This window comes from Natator depressus, chromosome 24 (assembly GCF_965152275.1).
Source record: "Natator depressus isolate rNatDep1 chromosome 24, rNatDep2.hap1, whole genome shotgun sequence".
NCBI lineage: Eukaryota > Metazoa > Chordata > Testudines > Cheloniidae > Natator > Natator depressus.
The window spans coordinates 10,283,916-10,300,294 of NC_134257.1; positions in this window are offsets into that span (position 1 = coordinate 10,283,916).

The window sequence follows — 16,379 nt, forward strand, 5'->3', positions numbered from 1 at the left end:
AACCTCTAGAGGGGGACATGGTGCTGCCGGTGCATCTGAGAGTCATGGGGTACTTGAGTCCCATCAGCAGGGCGCAGTACCTACATGGTATGAACATCACCCTTACCCATGAGGCTCCTTTTCACCTGTGACCTGAGAACCCCTTAACGCCAACTGGCCAGGGCCTCCCAGAAACTCCCTGGTTCTGGCGCGTATGTGCTGGGTCACCAGAGAATGTCTCGTGAGGGCTAACATGAAAGCCGGGGTCTCCCTGGCCATTAGTACCAGTGTGAAATGTACCCAGAGATCCTGTGTCGGGAGTTGTGTGTACAGCCTGGAAACGCGTTCCTAGAGTCTGCGTCAGGGCACGCCTCACCAGCGGAGGTGAAGAAACAGGTTTTCTGTCAGACAAGAGATTTAGCCATCTCTCTCTCTCTCTGCCGGATGTCAGTGAAGCATTGCAAGCGAACGCAACGGATGCCCATTTCCGTAGGGCAAAGGGCAAAGGGAAACCTCCTCCCAGCCACGATTTGGAGGGGGTCATTTGACCCCTTCAGCCCCACTGCAAGGTGCTCTAATATGGCCGTGTGGACTGGGAGCCAGGACCCCTGGGTTCCATTCCTAGCTCATGTAGGGCGTGAGCAAAGAGATGTGAAGGCAGCACTCAAGGAACAAGCCGTGAGGGATTATCCCATCTCTGAGGACAGACAACTGCTGCAGAGAACAGATGCAATGATGAATAACCCCCATGATCCTGGGGAGCGGCAACTGTCACCCTCTGCCTTCCCCTCCCACAGCCCAGGCCGGCCTCTGCCACTAAAGGAGAGCTTAGGGGGGCAGCAGTACCAGCTCCAGACGTCGCACATGTGGTCTGACTCACCTCTTGCTTGTTCCAGCTCCTTTTCACTAGGGCTGGTCAAAATAATCGACACTTTTTTACCCCAAGAGAATTTGAATGAAATAGTTTAATGAAAAATGTTGATATTTTTCCATTGAAAAATTGTAGCTGGAACAACTCATGGTTTTTGTCTTGGTTTTTGAGCACCAAAAAATAATAATAAATCAGTTTTTGATTTTGGGGGGTTTATTTCCCTCCCTTTCTTCCCCTTTTTAACTTTTGCTTATTTTTGCTAGTTGTGTGTGTGGGCGGGGGGAATAGAAAAGGCACAAAAAGTGTGGAGGGGAAAAGATTTTGGGGGGGACAATGGGGGTCCCCCATTTTACCTTCTTTTTATTTTATTTTTTTTTTACTTTTTTTAACCAAAAAAACCCCCCAAAAACAAATGTCACTTTTTTTTTTTTTTGGATTTTGCACTTCTGAAAAAGGAAACAAAAATTGTGGCTCAAAACAAAACTTGTGTCCAATCTGAACGTTTCATGAAACATTTAGATTTGGAGGAAACAGCGCTTTTTCAAGGGTGAAAAAAGTTGCCCATCAAATATTTTCCACTGATTCAAATTCTCACCCGCTCTCCTGTCCCCAGTGGGGCTGGTGGGTGACTCTGCCAGCAAGACCAGTGACCAACCTGGGGGATCGCAGCACCCCCCCTGCACCTGGTACACTGACCTCTGGTGAAAACCTGGTGCTTTTATAGCAGGAGGTGAGATGAACGGGGAAGCTGAGCCACAAAGGTGACGTTTCCTATGGGTTTGTCAAGTGACTTAAGTTCGGTTCTCAAAAATGAACCTAAATCCCATTGGCTTTCAAAGAGATGTAGGCTCCTAAATCACTTCAAAGCTTTTGAAAATGTTACCCACACTGCTCTAGAAGGGGCTTGTGGGCACTGGGAGTGGGTGGAGGGGACTGAATACAGGGAACCTTTAAAAGAAAAAGTTGGCATGGGAGGGAGGTTGGAAAATGATAAACCAGACCTACACAAAGAATACAGGAAATGACCTTTCTACCCTTCTCTTGCTGCAGGGCACATCAGCCTGGGCTTGCGACCCCTGGAGTGTCTCAACCAGGCGTTTGCGGTTGTGCCCCCCCACCCTGCCTCCTGGACGGGACTGTTTTTCATCATGGAGGAGGACGTTCTGGAAGCTCAGCCAGCGCCCACCAAGGGCTGGGTTTTTAAAATGATTCTTTCCAGGTGGGATCTGGACCAAAAGAAGCCATCGGTCAGGCCATGCGAGTTTTCTTGGGCTACACACTGCTCACCCGCTGATGTACGCTTTGCCGTGGCTCATTACTGCTGTGTTAATCATCAGACAGAAAGCTGCCATCTTCATATAGCTATCAGTGACAATGCCTATGGCAAACCTGGGACAGCAAGGGGCTTCGGGTCAGGATCCCGGGCATCAGGAGAGCTGGGGATGGGGGAGCCCAGGGCTGGGCTAGCAGGAGGCTGTAGGTCGGGATTGAGGGGCACAGACAGAGCCGAGTGGGTGGAAATCAGGGCTGGGATAGCAGGGGGCTGCATGTTGGGGTTGAGGGGCACCAGCAGAGCTGGACAAGGGGGAGCCTAGGGCTATGATAGCAGGGAGGTGTGGGTTAGGATTGAGGGGCACGGAGAGCCGTGTGGGTGGCACTCAGGGCTGGGATAGCAGGGGCTGTTGGTCGGGATTGAGGGGCACCAGGAGAGCTGCATGTGGGGAGCTCAGGGCTGGACTAGCAGGGGGCTGCAGGTTGAGATTGAGGGGCATTAGCAGAGCTGTATGGGCAGATCCTGCCCAGCACCTCTCTGTGCAATACCTGGCTCTGCGAAGGGCTTGTGGCCTTTCTGACAGTCCCCAAGGCTGGGTACACGTCCCTCCCTCCCGCTACTGTGACCGGACTGCAGGCTTCCGTGAAGGGCCGGGGCCGGGTAAATAGACACTACCTGCCCCAGGAAGCCTCCAGCGCTAATTATAGACCCTGCCACATTTAGATTTGCTCTTTAGTGATGCACACAGAGTCTGGCTGCACGATGCCCCCTTCCAAGGACAGTCTATGTCACCAGCAATTCTTGTGCTGCGGGGCTGAGCCCCCGCTACCCTTCCTGGGTGTGTGCGGGCGGGAGGGGTCTGTCGATCAGTACTGTGATAAAGGCAGTACCCCAAGTACCTGTGCCCCTGCAAGGTCCAGGCAGTCTCCTGAGGCCCCGAGTCCACCACAGCCAGAAGGCAATCAAGAGACAATGATGAGCTGGGAAAGTCCTGGTGAGCCAGGGAGCTCCTGGGGAGCTGGGGAGGGTGGAACAAAGGATGGGGGGTTCTCACCCTTGCCCTCTGGCTGCCCCTTGCAGCCTGCCCCTTGTACTGTAGCTCTCTGCCCCCAGACCCTGAAGCCCCCACATGCAATGTGGCCCCAACTGCTCCTGCTCCACCAGGAAGGCCCCGTAATAGCGGGATGCCAAAGCAGGAGGGGCTGGATCGGGCCCAGACGAGGGGAAGGCCTGGATTTGGGTGACAGAGCAGGGTGGGGAAAACCACAGACTGTGGCCCCAGCCAAAGCCCCCCATCCCAGCCCTTGGGGGAGACACAGGAGTGACAGCAGGCCCTGCCCAGAGGCTCCTGTGTCACCCCCTCACACACAGACCTTCACTCCCCACGCACAACCTCACCAAGACCTACACACCACACACACACGGGCACCCCTCTGTGCACCATATACACACCCACAAACATTCACTACACACCCAATACCCCTTCCACGCTCACCACACACTCATGTACCCCCTGTGCATTTCACACTCCCCACACATCCACCATCACCCTACACACACACACACACACCACTTGCCCCACCCCAGCCCGCAAAGTACAGCCAACAACCCACGCGACAGACACCCCATCCCCATGCCAGGAACCCTCACACATGCAGCACACACCCATACCTCGCACCCACCCCCGCATCAGACACTTTCCAGCTTCTACACGCGCCCACGCAGCTTAGGAGAGAGCCTAGCCAGTCCCCTGGGGGTGAAATACACCTCCTGCTGTCTCTGCCATGCAAAGCATTTGCAGACTAGGAGCCACCTGGCGACTCCTCTAGCAGTGGGGAGGGCAGCCTGTGGGGCTGCAATACAGCCCCCACCCTCCCAAGTGTCACTATGGGCTCCTTCCACTCACCCCCCTCCCCCAGGCAAGGAGCCCTGTGAGCCAGTCAGTAGGAGATGATCACACCTCACCCTTTGTGAAGCACTTCCAGATCCTGGCATGGGGGCGTAGAGGCTGGGGTTTCCCCTCAGACCCCTTTGGAAATCTCATTATAATCAAGTGGGTAGCAGGTTTCAGAGCCCATTGGAGGAGATGCAAAGTCTGGGTGTCTTGTTAGTATCATTTGTTTACATAGACCAGTTCTGGAATAGAGGTGGGCACTGGCTGCAGATAGGCCCAATCTCAGCCCCCAACCAATGCCCAGTTCCCAAGGAGCAGCTCTGCCCCTACAACAGACTCTAGTTTGAGAGATTCCAGCAGGGAGCAAACTGCCCAGATGCTGCTTGCAACAGTTCGCCCCAAAGAGCCATCATCACAAACTAACCACACAGCGTTTCTGCAGAGGCTAAACCCTTGCTCATACACCAGGCGAAAGAGCTTGTATGATTGTGTGCAACAGCGCCACCTGGTGCCTCCTGCCATAACAATACATAGCCTCTTTCTCTAGTTTCTTTTATCCAAAGCTCTCCCATGATTCACAAACATTAATAACTTTATCCCACACGGCAGACAGGTCTGTACATTCCCAGTGACACAGATGGGGAATCCGAGGCTCCACAGCCACGCAGCAAGCCCACGGCAGAGCTGGGAAGAGACACCAGGCAGGTGCTCTAACCACTAGCCCAGACCATCTCCTTTTAGCCTTCGGACTGAATGTATCCACCACATGGACCTGACCATCAGGCCCCAATCCTCAGCGGTGTAAATTGGTGTAGCTCCATTGAAGTGAGTGCTAGTTTGCACCAGCTGAGGGTCTGGCCCCCAAATCCCTCAGCTGCATGAACCCCAAGCAACTGGCCCCATGGGTGGAAAGGACTCTGCCATGAGACCCACACCCGATGCTCTGGGCTGGCTCGCACCCTGGGGCTGGGGAACCTGATCCTGCAGCCACTCAAATGGGTCTCTCTGATCTGGGTTGGAGACCTCATTGGAAACGCTCCAGACAAGAGCCTGATTCTCCTGCCCATACTGGTGTAGATCAGGAGTAACCCACCGAAGTCACCGGCTTGACTGCAGTGTGAACCCGGCATGGTGTGAAACAGTCTGAAGCCCAGTCTGCAGACACCTCTGCTCTGTGCCTTTTGGCATTAACTCTTCGTTTTCTGGTTTCCTTCTGCTGCTCTCACACGGGCCCCACACCTGCTGCTTTTCATGAGAGACCTGCCCTGGTACCAGGCTGACAGCGGGCAGAGCTGGGCAAGCCTTGTGCCCAGAGACTGAACTAGTCATGCTAATGCCCCTCAAACCCTGCATCCCCACACAACTCTGTAGGCCTCCCTCCCCCGCTATCCCAGCCCTGGGCTCCCCCACCCAGCTCTGCCACTGCTCCTCAGTCGCAGCCTGCACCCCCCCGCCCCCCTCCCGCTATCCCAGCCCAGAGAGACACAAAGAGGCCTTGTCTGTACTAGGGACACTTTCCTCAAATTTCCCACTGTTGCTGATCTCACCCAGGGTTAGGGGCGCTGGGAGACCGCGTGCAGATGGGCTGCCGTTGTTTTAAACACCAGGGGGTTTCAAAAGCTTATGTGACATAGGAGCCTCCGGTGCTAATGATGTCCCCAGGACTCAGTCTCCCACGTCACTGTTGAAAATGAGAATTAGCCCCGCTTGGAGCAGGGTGTGACGACACCACAGAGAACCCAGGAGAGCCCGGGCAGGCTCTAACCACTAGCCCACACCATCTCCATGCAGATTTGGGACTGAATCCCCCATCTCGTCAGGTGATTATTGCAAAATGTCCCTAGTGGAAATCCAGGCCAGAGAGTCCGGAAGAGAAAAAACCCAGAGAGAAAAGGAAACACAGAGCCAGCGAGAGGAGGAGAGAGACCCAGAAAGAGACGACCAGTGACAGATGGGGCCGGAGCGTGGACGGGAAGGCCCACTGAGGCTGCTGGTTTTCGTCCATCCATTACTTTCCCTCCCTCTCTGTGCTTCATCCTTTGGCCAGTTCTCCTGTCCCTCGCAGACCTTGAACCAACCTTGGGCCAAGCGGCTCCTGCATAGGAGACGAGGCCCTGGATTTCCATAACGTAGGAAACCAAACTGTCCCTGGGAAGCGTCACGCACGCTCTCCCCCACTCCCACACTCCGATATCTAGCTCCGGCTCCTCCCTAGACAGTGTCCAGCACCCAGAGCTGCCCCACTCATGGGTCCCAGGCCCTGCTCCTGAGGGGTCTGGATTCGTTCCCTGTCTAGGGGATGGGGGCCGGGTACTACTGACTTTGGGAATGAGTCCCCCAGTCTGGAATTGCTGGTTCCTGGTTGGGGGAAGGGAGGGATTCGAACCCGGACCCCAGATCCAATGTCCCAGGCTTTGGGGTGGGCTATCCCCGGCTCTGGACCACCCTACTGGCTGCTCTCTCTGGAATGGGCTGATCCTTCCCCCATGGACACCAGGGAGCTGGAAATAGGGCCATGCCAGGGGGAGGGGTGGACCCCGTGGGCACTCGGGGAAGCAAGGCCTCATTTGCTAGCCTCTGTTGGACGGAGCCCTGGGCCCAGCTTCATGGGGAGATGGCTAAGAGGTCCCCTGCCCAGGCTCAGCTGAGGGGGCAGGAGGCCTGCTGCCCCCCATGGAGAAGCCTGGAGGAAAGGGGAGCCATCGAGGGGGAGAGGAGGTGGGGGATCTGCTGAGGTTGGAGTGTGAGCGCTAGAGGACACCCCAAACCAGAACTCCTGCAGGACCCCAAAATATGGGGAAAGGGGGGAGCAACCCATCCACCCCAGTTGTTAGCCAGCAGGGTCTGCCCCCCGAGTCTGTGACCCGTCCTTGTGCTGCAAGGGCACTGTCCCCCCAGTCCTTCCTCCCACCACAACCCCTCCCCCCCACCTCCACCCCAATGTCTTCCCCTCTCCCCACCACTGCTATGCCAGGCTGGGAGAGTTGTGGGTTGGGGGGTGCAGAGAGAGGATGGGGGGATCCTGAGAGAGGGTGGCCTGGGGAGTTCCCCCAAACAGGTTCTCTCATGGCTTGTTCCATGGTGTGAGCTACTTCCCTGGTGGAGTGTTCTTGTTTGGTAAAGGCGGTTTTAAGGTTAAGGTGTGTATTCTGGATTTTCTCCTCAGAGCATATTTGGTGGTATCTGAGTGCCTGGCTGTAGATAACTGATTTCTTGGTGTGTCTGGGGGGTGGATCTATGAAGGTCAGGGTCGTGATCCGTGGGTTTCTTGTATATAGTTGTCTGCACGGTTCCTCGTCTGAAGCTGATCTTTGTGTCCAGGAAGCTGATGCTGGTGTGGGAGTTTCCCAGAGCGAGTTTGATGGACGATGTTTGATTGTAGTTGTTGAAGTTGTGGTGGAAATCTAAGAGGGAGTTTAGGTCATTGGCCCGGAGGGTGAAAATATCATTGATATATCTCGGTTCTATCTTTGGTTTTGTGGTGCCTTTGTTCAGAAATTGGCATATTGGGTAGCCACCCTACCACCCATGGCTGTTCCACGATATGGACAAAATGTTTGAAGTTGAATGAAAAATTGTTATGGGCGAGGATGAAATGGATGAGTCTGGCGACGTGTTTGGGGTGGATCTCTGAGAGTTGTCCACTGTCTCGTAGATATTTGAGGCTGGCAGCGATGTCATCATGGTGAGGGGTGTTGGTGTACAGGGAGGTGACATGCATGGTGTCAAGGATGGTGTTCTGAAGGAAATTGCCAGTGTTGTGGAGTTTCTGGAGGAAGCTGATTGTGTCCTGGAGGAAGGTGGCCCTTTGTATGATGAGTGGTCTGAGGATGGTTTCTACCAGTCCTGATATTTCTTCAGTGAGAGTGCCATGGCCAACTATGATGGGTCTGCCTGAGTTCCCTTGTTTCTGTATCTTGGGACGCGTGTGGAAGGTCTGTCGGGTGGGTTTGTGGGGGACAAGGTCACAGAGATTTTCTTGGAGTTGGAAGTATTTGATGATATCCTTAAATTACTGGGTGAATTATGATGTGGGGTCTTCTTTGAGTTCTTTATAGTCAATGGTGTCGGAGGGCTGTCAGTTTGCCTCGTTAACGTAGTCATCACCGTTGAGAACTACGAAGACACCCCCTTTTTCTGATGGTTTGATCACTCTCGGGGGGTTGGATTTCAGGGACTGTCCTCTCAGCAGTGGAGAGATAGTGGTGGATGGAATGTTTGTTAATTTTCTCCCTGAAGCAATCAATGTAAGAAAGTTCAAGTGGATCCCCTGTGGGGAGTCCAGCCAGATGATTCTGTTTTCTTACTACTATCTGTTGGTGGGGATGTGGTTGTGGTGGGGGGTGTCGGGTGTTGTCATTGTCGTGATAGAATTCATTGAGACAGAGTCAGCAAAAGAATTCTTCTAGCTCTCCACATGCTGGTACGGTGTCAGGTTCGGTGGTGGGCAGAAGTTCCGTCCCTCACAGAGTACAGATAATTCAGCGCCAGTTAGGATTACACTAATACATATGATACAGGCTAATAGGTATGATTTTCAAGGGGGTTGCAGAGATTGCATGCTAAGTTGGGAGGCGGTGTGCTCCAGAGGTGAGTGGCCAACACTGCCGCTCCTATTGACTCGCTCTGGAAACTGCGACAAGACCCCTCCGCTTGCTGTGCCTCAGTTTCCCCATCTGTAAAAGTAGGAGGGGAGTCTGGCCCACCTTTTCCAAGAGTTTGGTGATCTGTGGATGGCAAGCACATGCTGTTGGTATGGCCCAAATTCATGCTGACTATAACTCCTTCTAAGCCAGCAGGATAGAATTGGCCCGGATTTTCAAAGCTCTCACAGCCCCCAACGGGGGATTGTTTTCGAAAGAGTTTGGCCTGCTGGGCACTGCACATCTGCCATAATGGGCCGTATTTCCAAGAGGTCTCAGCACCTGCAAACGGGGCCAGAGCTCAGCTCCCCAACAGGCTGCAAGAGAAGAGGCCAGATTCTCAAAAGCGATTGACAGGCCTGGCGCTTCAAACTGTGACTCAGTGTGTTTAAATAAATCCACACACAAATTCACCGATCTCCCTCTCCATTTATAGTCTAACAATATTATTTGCATATGTGTGTAGGTAGGCAGACAGATAGATAGACAGATAGATGGGGTGTATGGGGACAGATAGAAAGATAGAGTGTATGGGGATGGATAGATAAGGTGTATGAGGATAGATAGATAGATAGATAGATAGATAGATAGATAGATAGATAGATAGATAGACAGGTGAGTGTAGGGTGATAAATATTTATTCTCATTCATGCTAAGAGCCCTTTGCTCCAGCAATGTAAAGCGCCCTTAAAAAGTGCACACAAATTACCATGAAACTCACGGTCAAGCCCTTTGACACAGACAGAGTGGTGTCATAGGGCCTTACAGAGCTGACATTTCAAGCCATTATATGGTATTTGCCAATATCCATTTGCTGTTTAAATTAATGACCCTATTCCTGCTGCTGCAGAGTCTCGGGAATGTCCCCGGAATGCAGGCATTGTTAGCACTTCCACGGGGGTGGAAAGTGACGGCCATTCTAGGCCAATGGCTCTGCCCAGTAGGAAGGGTAGTTGAAGTATAACATCTCCGTTCAAAACTGAAGGGGGATTACAGGGGGCAGAGTGCCCGTGCAAGGATCTCGGGCACTTTACAAACAGCGATGCTCCTAGCCCCGCTGCAAAAATTATTGTTCCCATTAAACTGAGAGCACAGAAAAGGGAAGTGACCTACCCAAGGACAGTGAGTCAGTGGCAGAGATAGAAAGGCAACCCAGGAGTCCTGATGCCAGGTGCTAATCATCGGACAAGGCTCCCTTCCCAGTGCGGCAGTGACTTGATAACTATGTCACACACAGGTCACACACAGCCACAGACCCCAGGACTGGTTTAGTGGAGATGGATTAATAGCCACAGGGGACACGAGAGGCGTATTAATTACAAATGGTCACAACCTAAACTCTGCTGCGCAGTGACCAGGGGGTGGAAATCCAGATCCCTAAGCAGCATTTTGTGGCTTTTGCCTGACTCTGTCATTAACGTTGGCTCACCACGCGCCTCCCCACCGGTGAGAAAGAGCTGATCCAGATTAGACAGCCAATTCCAGGAGAGGGCTCATGGCTGTACATCCCAAGTGGAGGGAGGCGCCTAAATCTCTTTGAGTGGTGGGATTTAGACCCCCCTCCTCAGCATTTCCTATTGGCTAGTTTGGGGGGCTCCCCACTCCGTGGGCTGGCTTGGTGGATCCCATTCTTAGGTGCCCAATCGTCCTGTTGCATTGCACAGGGAGCCTGGGCCCCAAACCTTGGGCAGAGGGCTCCACTGGGCTGCAGGGCACCTAGTCGTTAAGTGCTGCAATGACAAGCCAATGTCCCCTGTGTGGATCTAGCCCCCAGTGGCAGAGACCACCTGGAAAACTCACAGAATCCGCTAGAAAAGAGCCATTGGGCCCTCATGGCTCAACCCCGCTGTGACACCCTGGCACCCCCATATTCACCATTGTGATGTAATTAGGATAAGTTCTGTACAAAGTCTGCCTTGTGACGTAGCATTCAAAAAGTCTTGGTCTGTTGAACATTAATATCCTGTTGGATTGTATGTGGTGTTGTTTTACGTGGAGTTATGACGTTGTGCTGTGTGTGTGTGTTACTGAAAGATGTTGTGAAGTTACCCACACCTAACCTTTCAGGTTCAACGATGAAGAAGCTAGACAGTGCTAATGGCCCATCAACAAAGACAATGGCCATGGAAAAGGCTTGTCCTCACCTGGGCACCCTTCAGTCAGCCAATGGATAATGGCTGCCATGACTCATCAAGCATGTGACTAGATCACATGATACTGAACTCCATTTTGGTACCTGTATTTTTCCACAAATTGGGCTGGGAACTTGGCTTGGAACAAAAGGGTTCCCGCCATATGGAAGAAACTATAAAAGGGGGAAGTGACATCACCAAGGGGCCTCAACTCCCTCTACAACTCAACACCTGGAAACACCTTAGAAACAAAGACTGAACTGGGGAAAGTGGTGGTCCCCATAGGCGCCAACTTCCCTTCTTTTCCCTGGGTGCTTGACGTCCCCTCTGCCCCCAGCCCCGCCCCCAGCCCCCTCCCCACTCCACCCCTTCCATGAGGCCCCGTCCCTTCTCTGCCTTTTCCCACCCTTTCCACGCCCCCATTCCAGCCTCTTCCCCAAAGTCCCCGCCCCAACTCCGCCCCCTCCCTGTCCCTATTCCAACTCCTTCCCCAAATCCCTGCCCTGGCCCTGCCTCTTCCTCACCTCCTCCCCTGAGTGCACCATGTTCCTGCTCCTCCCCCGCCTCCCAGAGCATGCTAAGCCTGCCAAACAGCTGTTTGGTGTCAGCCAGGCGGGGAGGTAGGCGGAGGAGCGGGGACGTGGCACGCTCAGGGGGAGCAGGGGAGCTTGGTTGCTGGTGGGTGAACATCACCCACTAATTTTTCCCCGTGGGTGCTCTAGCCCCGGAGCACCCATGGAGTCGGTGCCTATGGTGTTTCCAGGCTGGAAGAGAGGATTCTGGCCTGTGTATAAAACATCTACAAACTGCTTATACTATCTAACAGGGTGAAACATTGTTTGATTCAAATCCTGTGTAGTATATTAGACTTAGATTGTGTTTTATTTCTTAAGTAATCTTCCTTGATCTGTTTGCTATCACTTATAATCACTTAAAATCTATCTTTCTGTAGTTAATAAATCTGTTTTATATTTTTACCAAAAACATTGTGGTTTGAGTGAAGTGTTTGGGGAAAAATCTCAGCTCAGTTAACAAAAGTTTGTACATATTCCTCTGCACATCGAGGGAGGGGCGAACTGGGTAATTCATACTGGTCAAGCTTTTGACCAGGGCAGGACAGTATAGCTCTGGGGTCATAGGCAGGGGAGCTGGGGGTATTTTGGCTGGAGCCTCTCTATTGTTGGTTCATGCAGTGGCTGGCCAGAGCCTTCATGAGTGCAGCTGGATGTGGCCCCTGCCTGTGGATGTTGGTGTGAGTGTAAGCTTGGAGGGCTTTGCAGCTTGTCACAATGTCACCGTGTGAGAGGGAACCCAGATTGGTAAAACAGAGGGCTCAGCTGTACCCCAGTTCCATGTTGCACCCCAGGGGGGACCTGTCACTCTCCCCCTCGAAAAAGGCCCTAAACCCAAACCAAAACGACCCACCCCGTTCAGAGCAGGTTGGGGGGGAACAGCTGTTTTGTAGCCAGAAGATCTCCCCTCCAGGAAGTATTTAACCCCTTCCTGATTCCCTCCTCTGAATTTCATTGTCTCTGTTGGGACACCACGGGATGGGGGTGGACGGGGGTCAGGGCTGGAGCAGCTCTCCGAGAAGGGCAGTTCAGATGAGCCACGGGAAGCCAGTCCAATGCTCAGCTGAACCTGAGTTTGCTCTGCTCTGCTTGCATTGTGGATCAACAGAGGACAGCAGCCTGCAGGGCTGCCAGGCTGGCCCTTCCCACCAGACCAGCACACTCAGGACCACGAGCTCTGAGTAGTTTAATGCAGTAAATCAGAGAATGTGTCAGGATGGGCCAATGGTTAGCGCACTCGGCGGGGAGACCTGAGTTCAAATCCCTTCTCTGCTGCAGACTCCTTGGGCTGGTCCTTTGCCTTCTCTGCTCCTCAGTTCCTCACCTGAACAGCGGGGACAATAGCCCCGTTCTGCCGCACGGGGGTGTGGGAGGAGAAATGCACTGATATTGGTGAGGTGATGGGGGGCCAGGGAAATATCGAAGATAGATGGAAGCCATCTGCTTCACTGCGCTGGCTCATGGCTGCTGTGAGGTTGGGGCCGTCTCTTCCCGATCCCATGCTGGTGCCTCGGTGAAGTTGTGTCTGTCTCCCCAGGCCTCTCCTGGCAGATGGCTCTGTCTGGATTGGGTGAGCCAGGCCCCGATCCTGCCAGGAGACGTGCTCACAGGTGGGTCATGCCCTTGACATGCAGGAGCGGGGTCTCAGCTTGGGCTTGCTTCCTCATCAAAAAGGTTTCCCAAGTCATGAGACGAAGGGCGGAAGAGGCGGCTGGGCCTCTTCTGTCCTGAGCCACTTCTCTTCTGGAATAGCCCCAATGGGGAGCCAGAGCAGCACGTGGAGACAGCCCATCCCCTGGGTGCATGGGGAAATGAGCCTCTTCCTAGGGGGTTAGCTGCAGGGTTCTGGGGGGGCTGATGCAGGGCATGGCCAGATGGTTCTGTTTGCATCAGATCCAGTTGGCATAGAGCACGAGGCCTTTGCAGGCCGTCAGTGCCAGGACCCGGCCCCCTCCGCAGGGCGTCCCCTGGCATGCAGCGAGCCTTAATTCTGAGTGCTTGTTAAGCACTAATCTGCATGGAGCCCAGCAAGCAGCGGGATGGAAGAGGGATTGGTGCCAGGCCACAGGAACCTGCTGGGGAGCAGGGGCACGAGGTGGACAAGGTGGACGAGGCGGGGGGGGGTGTGAAAGAATGAGTCGGGGGGGCAGAAGACAGGTGGGAGAGGGGAGAGCAAGACAGTCACAAGCAAAGGTGTGAAAGGGGAGCGTGGAGAACCAAAAGGAGGGAGACAAAGGAAAGAAACACCCAGGCTACGGGGATATAGCAGCAGAGCTGCCGTTAGGGTCCAGTGGGGCAATCAGAAAGGACCCTCCCACGCAGGGTTAATTGCCCCAGGAACCTTCCCCTCCAAGGCTGGGGTGTCCCCTCTGGATGCCGGAACATCTTTGGAGTTTTAAACACTGAGCTGAGCTACAATCACAAGACACCCGCACCTTAGGGTCCTTGCGGTCAAACGAAGGATGGTGCCCGATGCCCGTGCGCTCTCCGCTCACCGTGCCCAAGCTCCCCTGCCTTAGTGCGAGCTGCCCGGGCTTCTTCTCTACCCATGATCCCAGGTACGGCCCATGCTCCCACGGCCTCCATACATTGCACTTCCGGCTAAAGGAAAGGAAGCACAGAATAGGGTGACCAGATAGCAAGTGTGAAAAATCGGGACTGGGGTGGGGGGTAATAGGCGCCTATATAAAACAAAGTCCCAAATATCGGGACTGTCCTTATAAAATCGGGGGACATCTGGTCACCCTAGGCCAGAAGCAGGAGGAGATGGGAAGGACCTTGGTGCCCAATGCCCTAGTCAGTTACAAAACATTGACTGGGTAGGGCACCCCCTCCTGCTGCTAGCTAACTCCCTCAGACACAGGGGAGACAGGGGCAGGGACAGAAATCTGATGACGTACAACAAGGACAAGTGCAGAGTCCTGCACTTAGGACGGAAGAATCCAATGCACCGCTACAGACTAGGGACCAAATGGCTAGGCAGCAGTTCTGCAGAGAAGGACCTAGGGGTTATAGTGGACGAGAAGCTGGATATGAGTCAACAGTGTGCCCTTGTTGCCAAGAAGGCCAATGGCATTTTGGGCTGTATAAGTAGAGGCATTGCCAGCAGATCGAGAGACGTGATCATTCCCCTCTATTTGACACTGGTGAGGCCCATCTGGAGTACTGTGTCCAGTTTTGCGCCCCACGCTACAAGAAGGATGTGGAGAAATTGGAGAGAGTCCAGCGAAGGGCAACAAAAATGATTGGGGTCTGGAACACATGACTTATGAGGAGAGGCTGAGGGAACTGGGATTGTTTAGTCTACGGAAGGGAAGAATGAGGGGGGATTTGATAGCTGCTTTTAACTACCTGAAAGGTGGATCCAAAGAGGATGGATCTAGACTATTCTCAGTGATAGCAGATGACAGGACAAGGAGTAATGGTCTCAAGTTGCAGTGGGGGAGATTTAAGTTGGATATTAGGAAAAACTTTTTCACTAGGAGGGTGGTGAAACACTGGAATGCATTACCTAGGGAGGTGGTGGAATCCCCTTCCTTAGAAGTTTTTAAGGTCAGGCTTGACAAAGACCTGGCTGGGATGATTTAATTGGGGATTGGTCCTGCTTTGAGCAGGGGGTTGGACTAGATGACCTCCTGAGGTCCCTTCCAACTCTGATATTTTATGATTCTATGATTCTAGGGATTTTGCCAGCACTCCTCAAGGCAGGGCATTCTGGCTGGGGTGGTGTGTTACCTGTTGTCAGTCAGGGGCTCCCTTGGTTGACCTGGACTCCCAGGGGGACACGGGCGCTATGAATTTCCCTCCTTGGCACCCTCCACTTGCAGATCTCAAGGCATTTCCTCAATATTCAGTCTCCCCGGAGATAAGCCAGTTTATGAGCTGGAGAAATTGAGGCACAGGCAGCAGAAGTGACTTGCCTGAGGTCGCCCAGCAGCAGAGCTAGGAATAGACCCCAGGAATCCAGGCTGCCATGCCACCTGCTCTGGCCACTGCCCCAGTCTATCTCCCTGAATGACACACACATGAATGAGAAAGGGACCACTGAGGACCACCCACCCATGGCCGTCTCGGAGCTTTCCATGTGCAGCGTGGCTGAAATGGAGGTCACCTGAAATGGAGTCAGGTACCTATACCGAGTTCCATCGATTCCAATGGGAGTTAGGAGCCCAAATACCTTTGAGGTTCTCTGGGCCTGTTAGGGTTTCCTCCCCACTCTGAACTCTAGGGTACAGATTTGGGGGCCGGCATGAAAGACCCCTAAGCTTATTTTTACCAGCTTAGGTTAAAAACTTCCCCAAGGCACAAATTCTTCTTCCTTGTTCTTGGATGGGTACAGCTGCCACCACCAAGTGAGTTAGACAAAGATTCAGGAAAAGGACCACTTGGAGTTTCTGTTTCCCTCAAATATCCCCCCAAGCCCCTTCACCCCCTTTCCTGGGGAGGCTTGAGAATAATAAACCAACCAAATAGGTAAACCAGATTCTTAAAAAATAGAACTTTATTATAAAGAAAAAAAAAGTAAAAGAAACACCTCTGTAAAATCAGGATGGAAGGTAACTTTACAGGGTAATCAGATTTAAAACACTGACGATTCCCCTCTAGGCAAAACTTTAAAGTTACAAAAAACAGGGATAAACCTCCCTCTTAGGACAGGGAAAATTTACAAGCTAAAACAAAAGATAACCTAATGCCTTTTCTTGCTTTACTTACAATTCTTGTAATTTCTTATTTTTGGCAGGGTTTTAAGAGATGGTTTTTCCTGCCCCTGGTCCCTCTCTGGCTCCGAAAGAACCCACACAAAGAGACAAACAAAGCCTCCCCCCTTCCAGGTTTGAAAGTATCTTCCTTCCCCCATTGGTCCTTGTGATCAGGTACCAACTAGGTTATTTAAGCTTCTTAACCCCTTACAGGTAACCTCTGGCCAGAAGGGATTTTATATTACTGCATACATAAAGGTTGTTACCCTTCCCTTTATATTTATGATACGCCCCCCAAATCACAGAGGGTGGTGG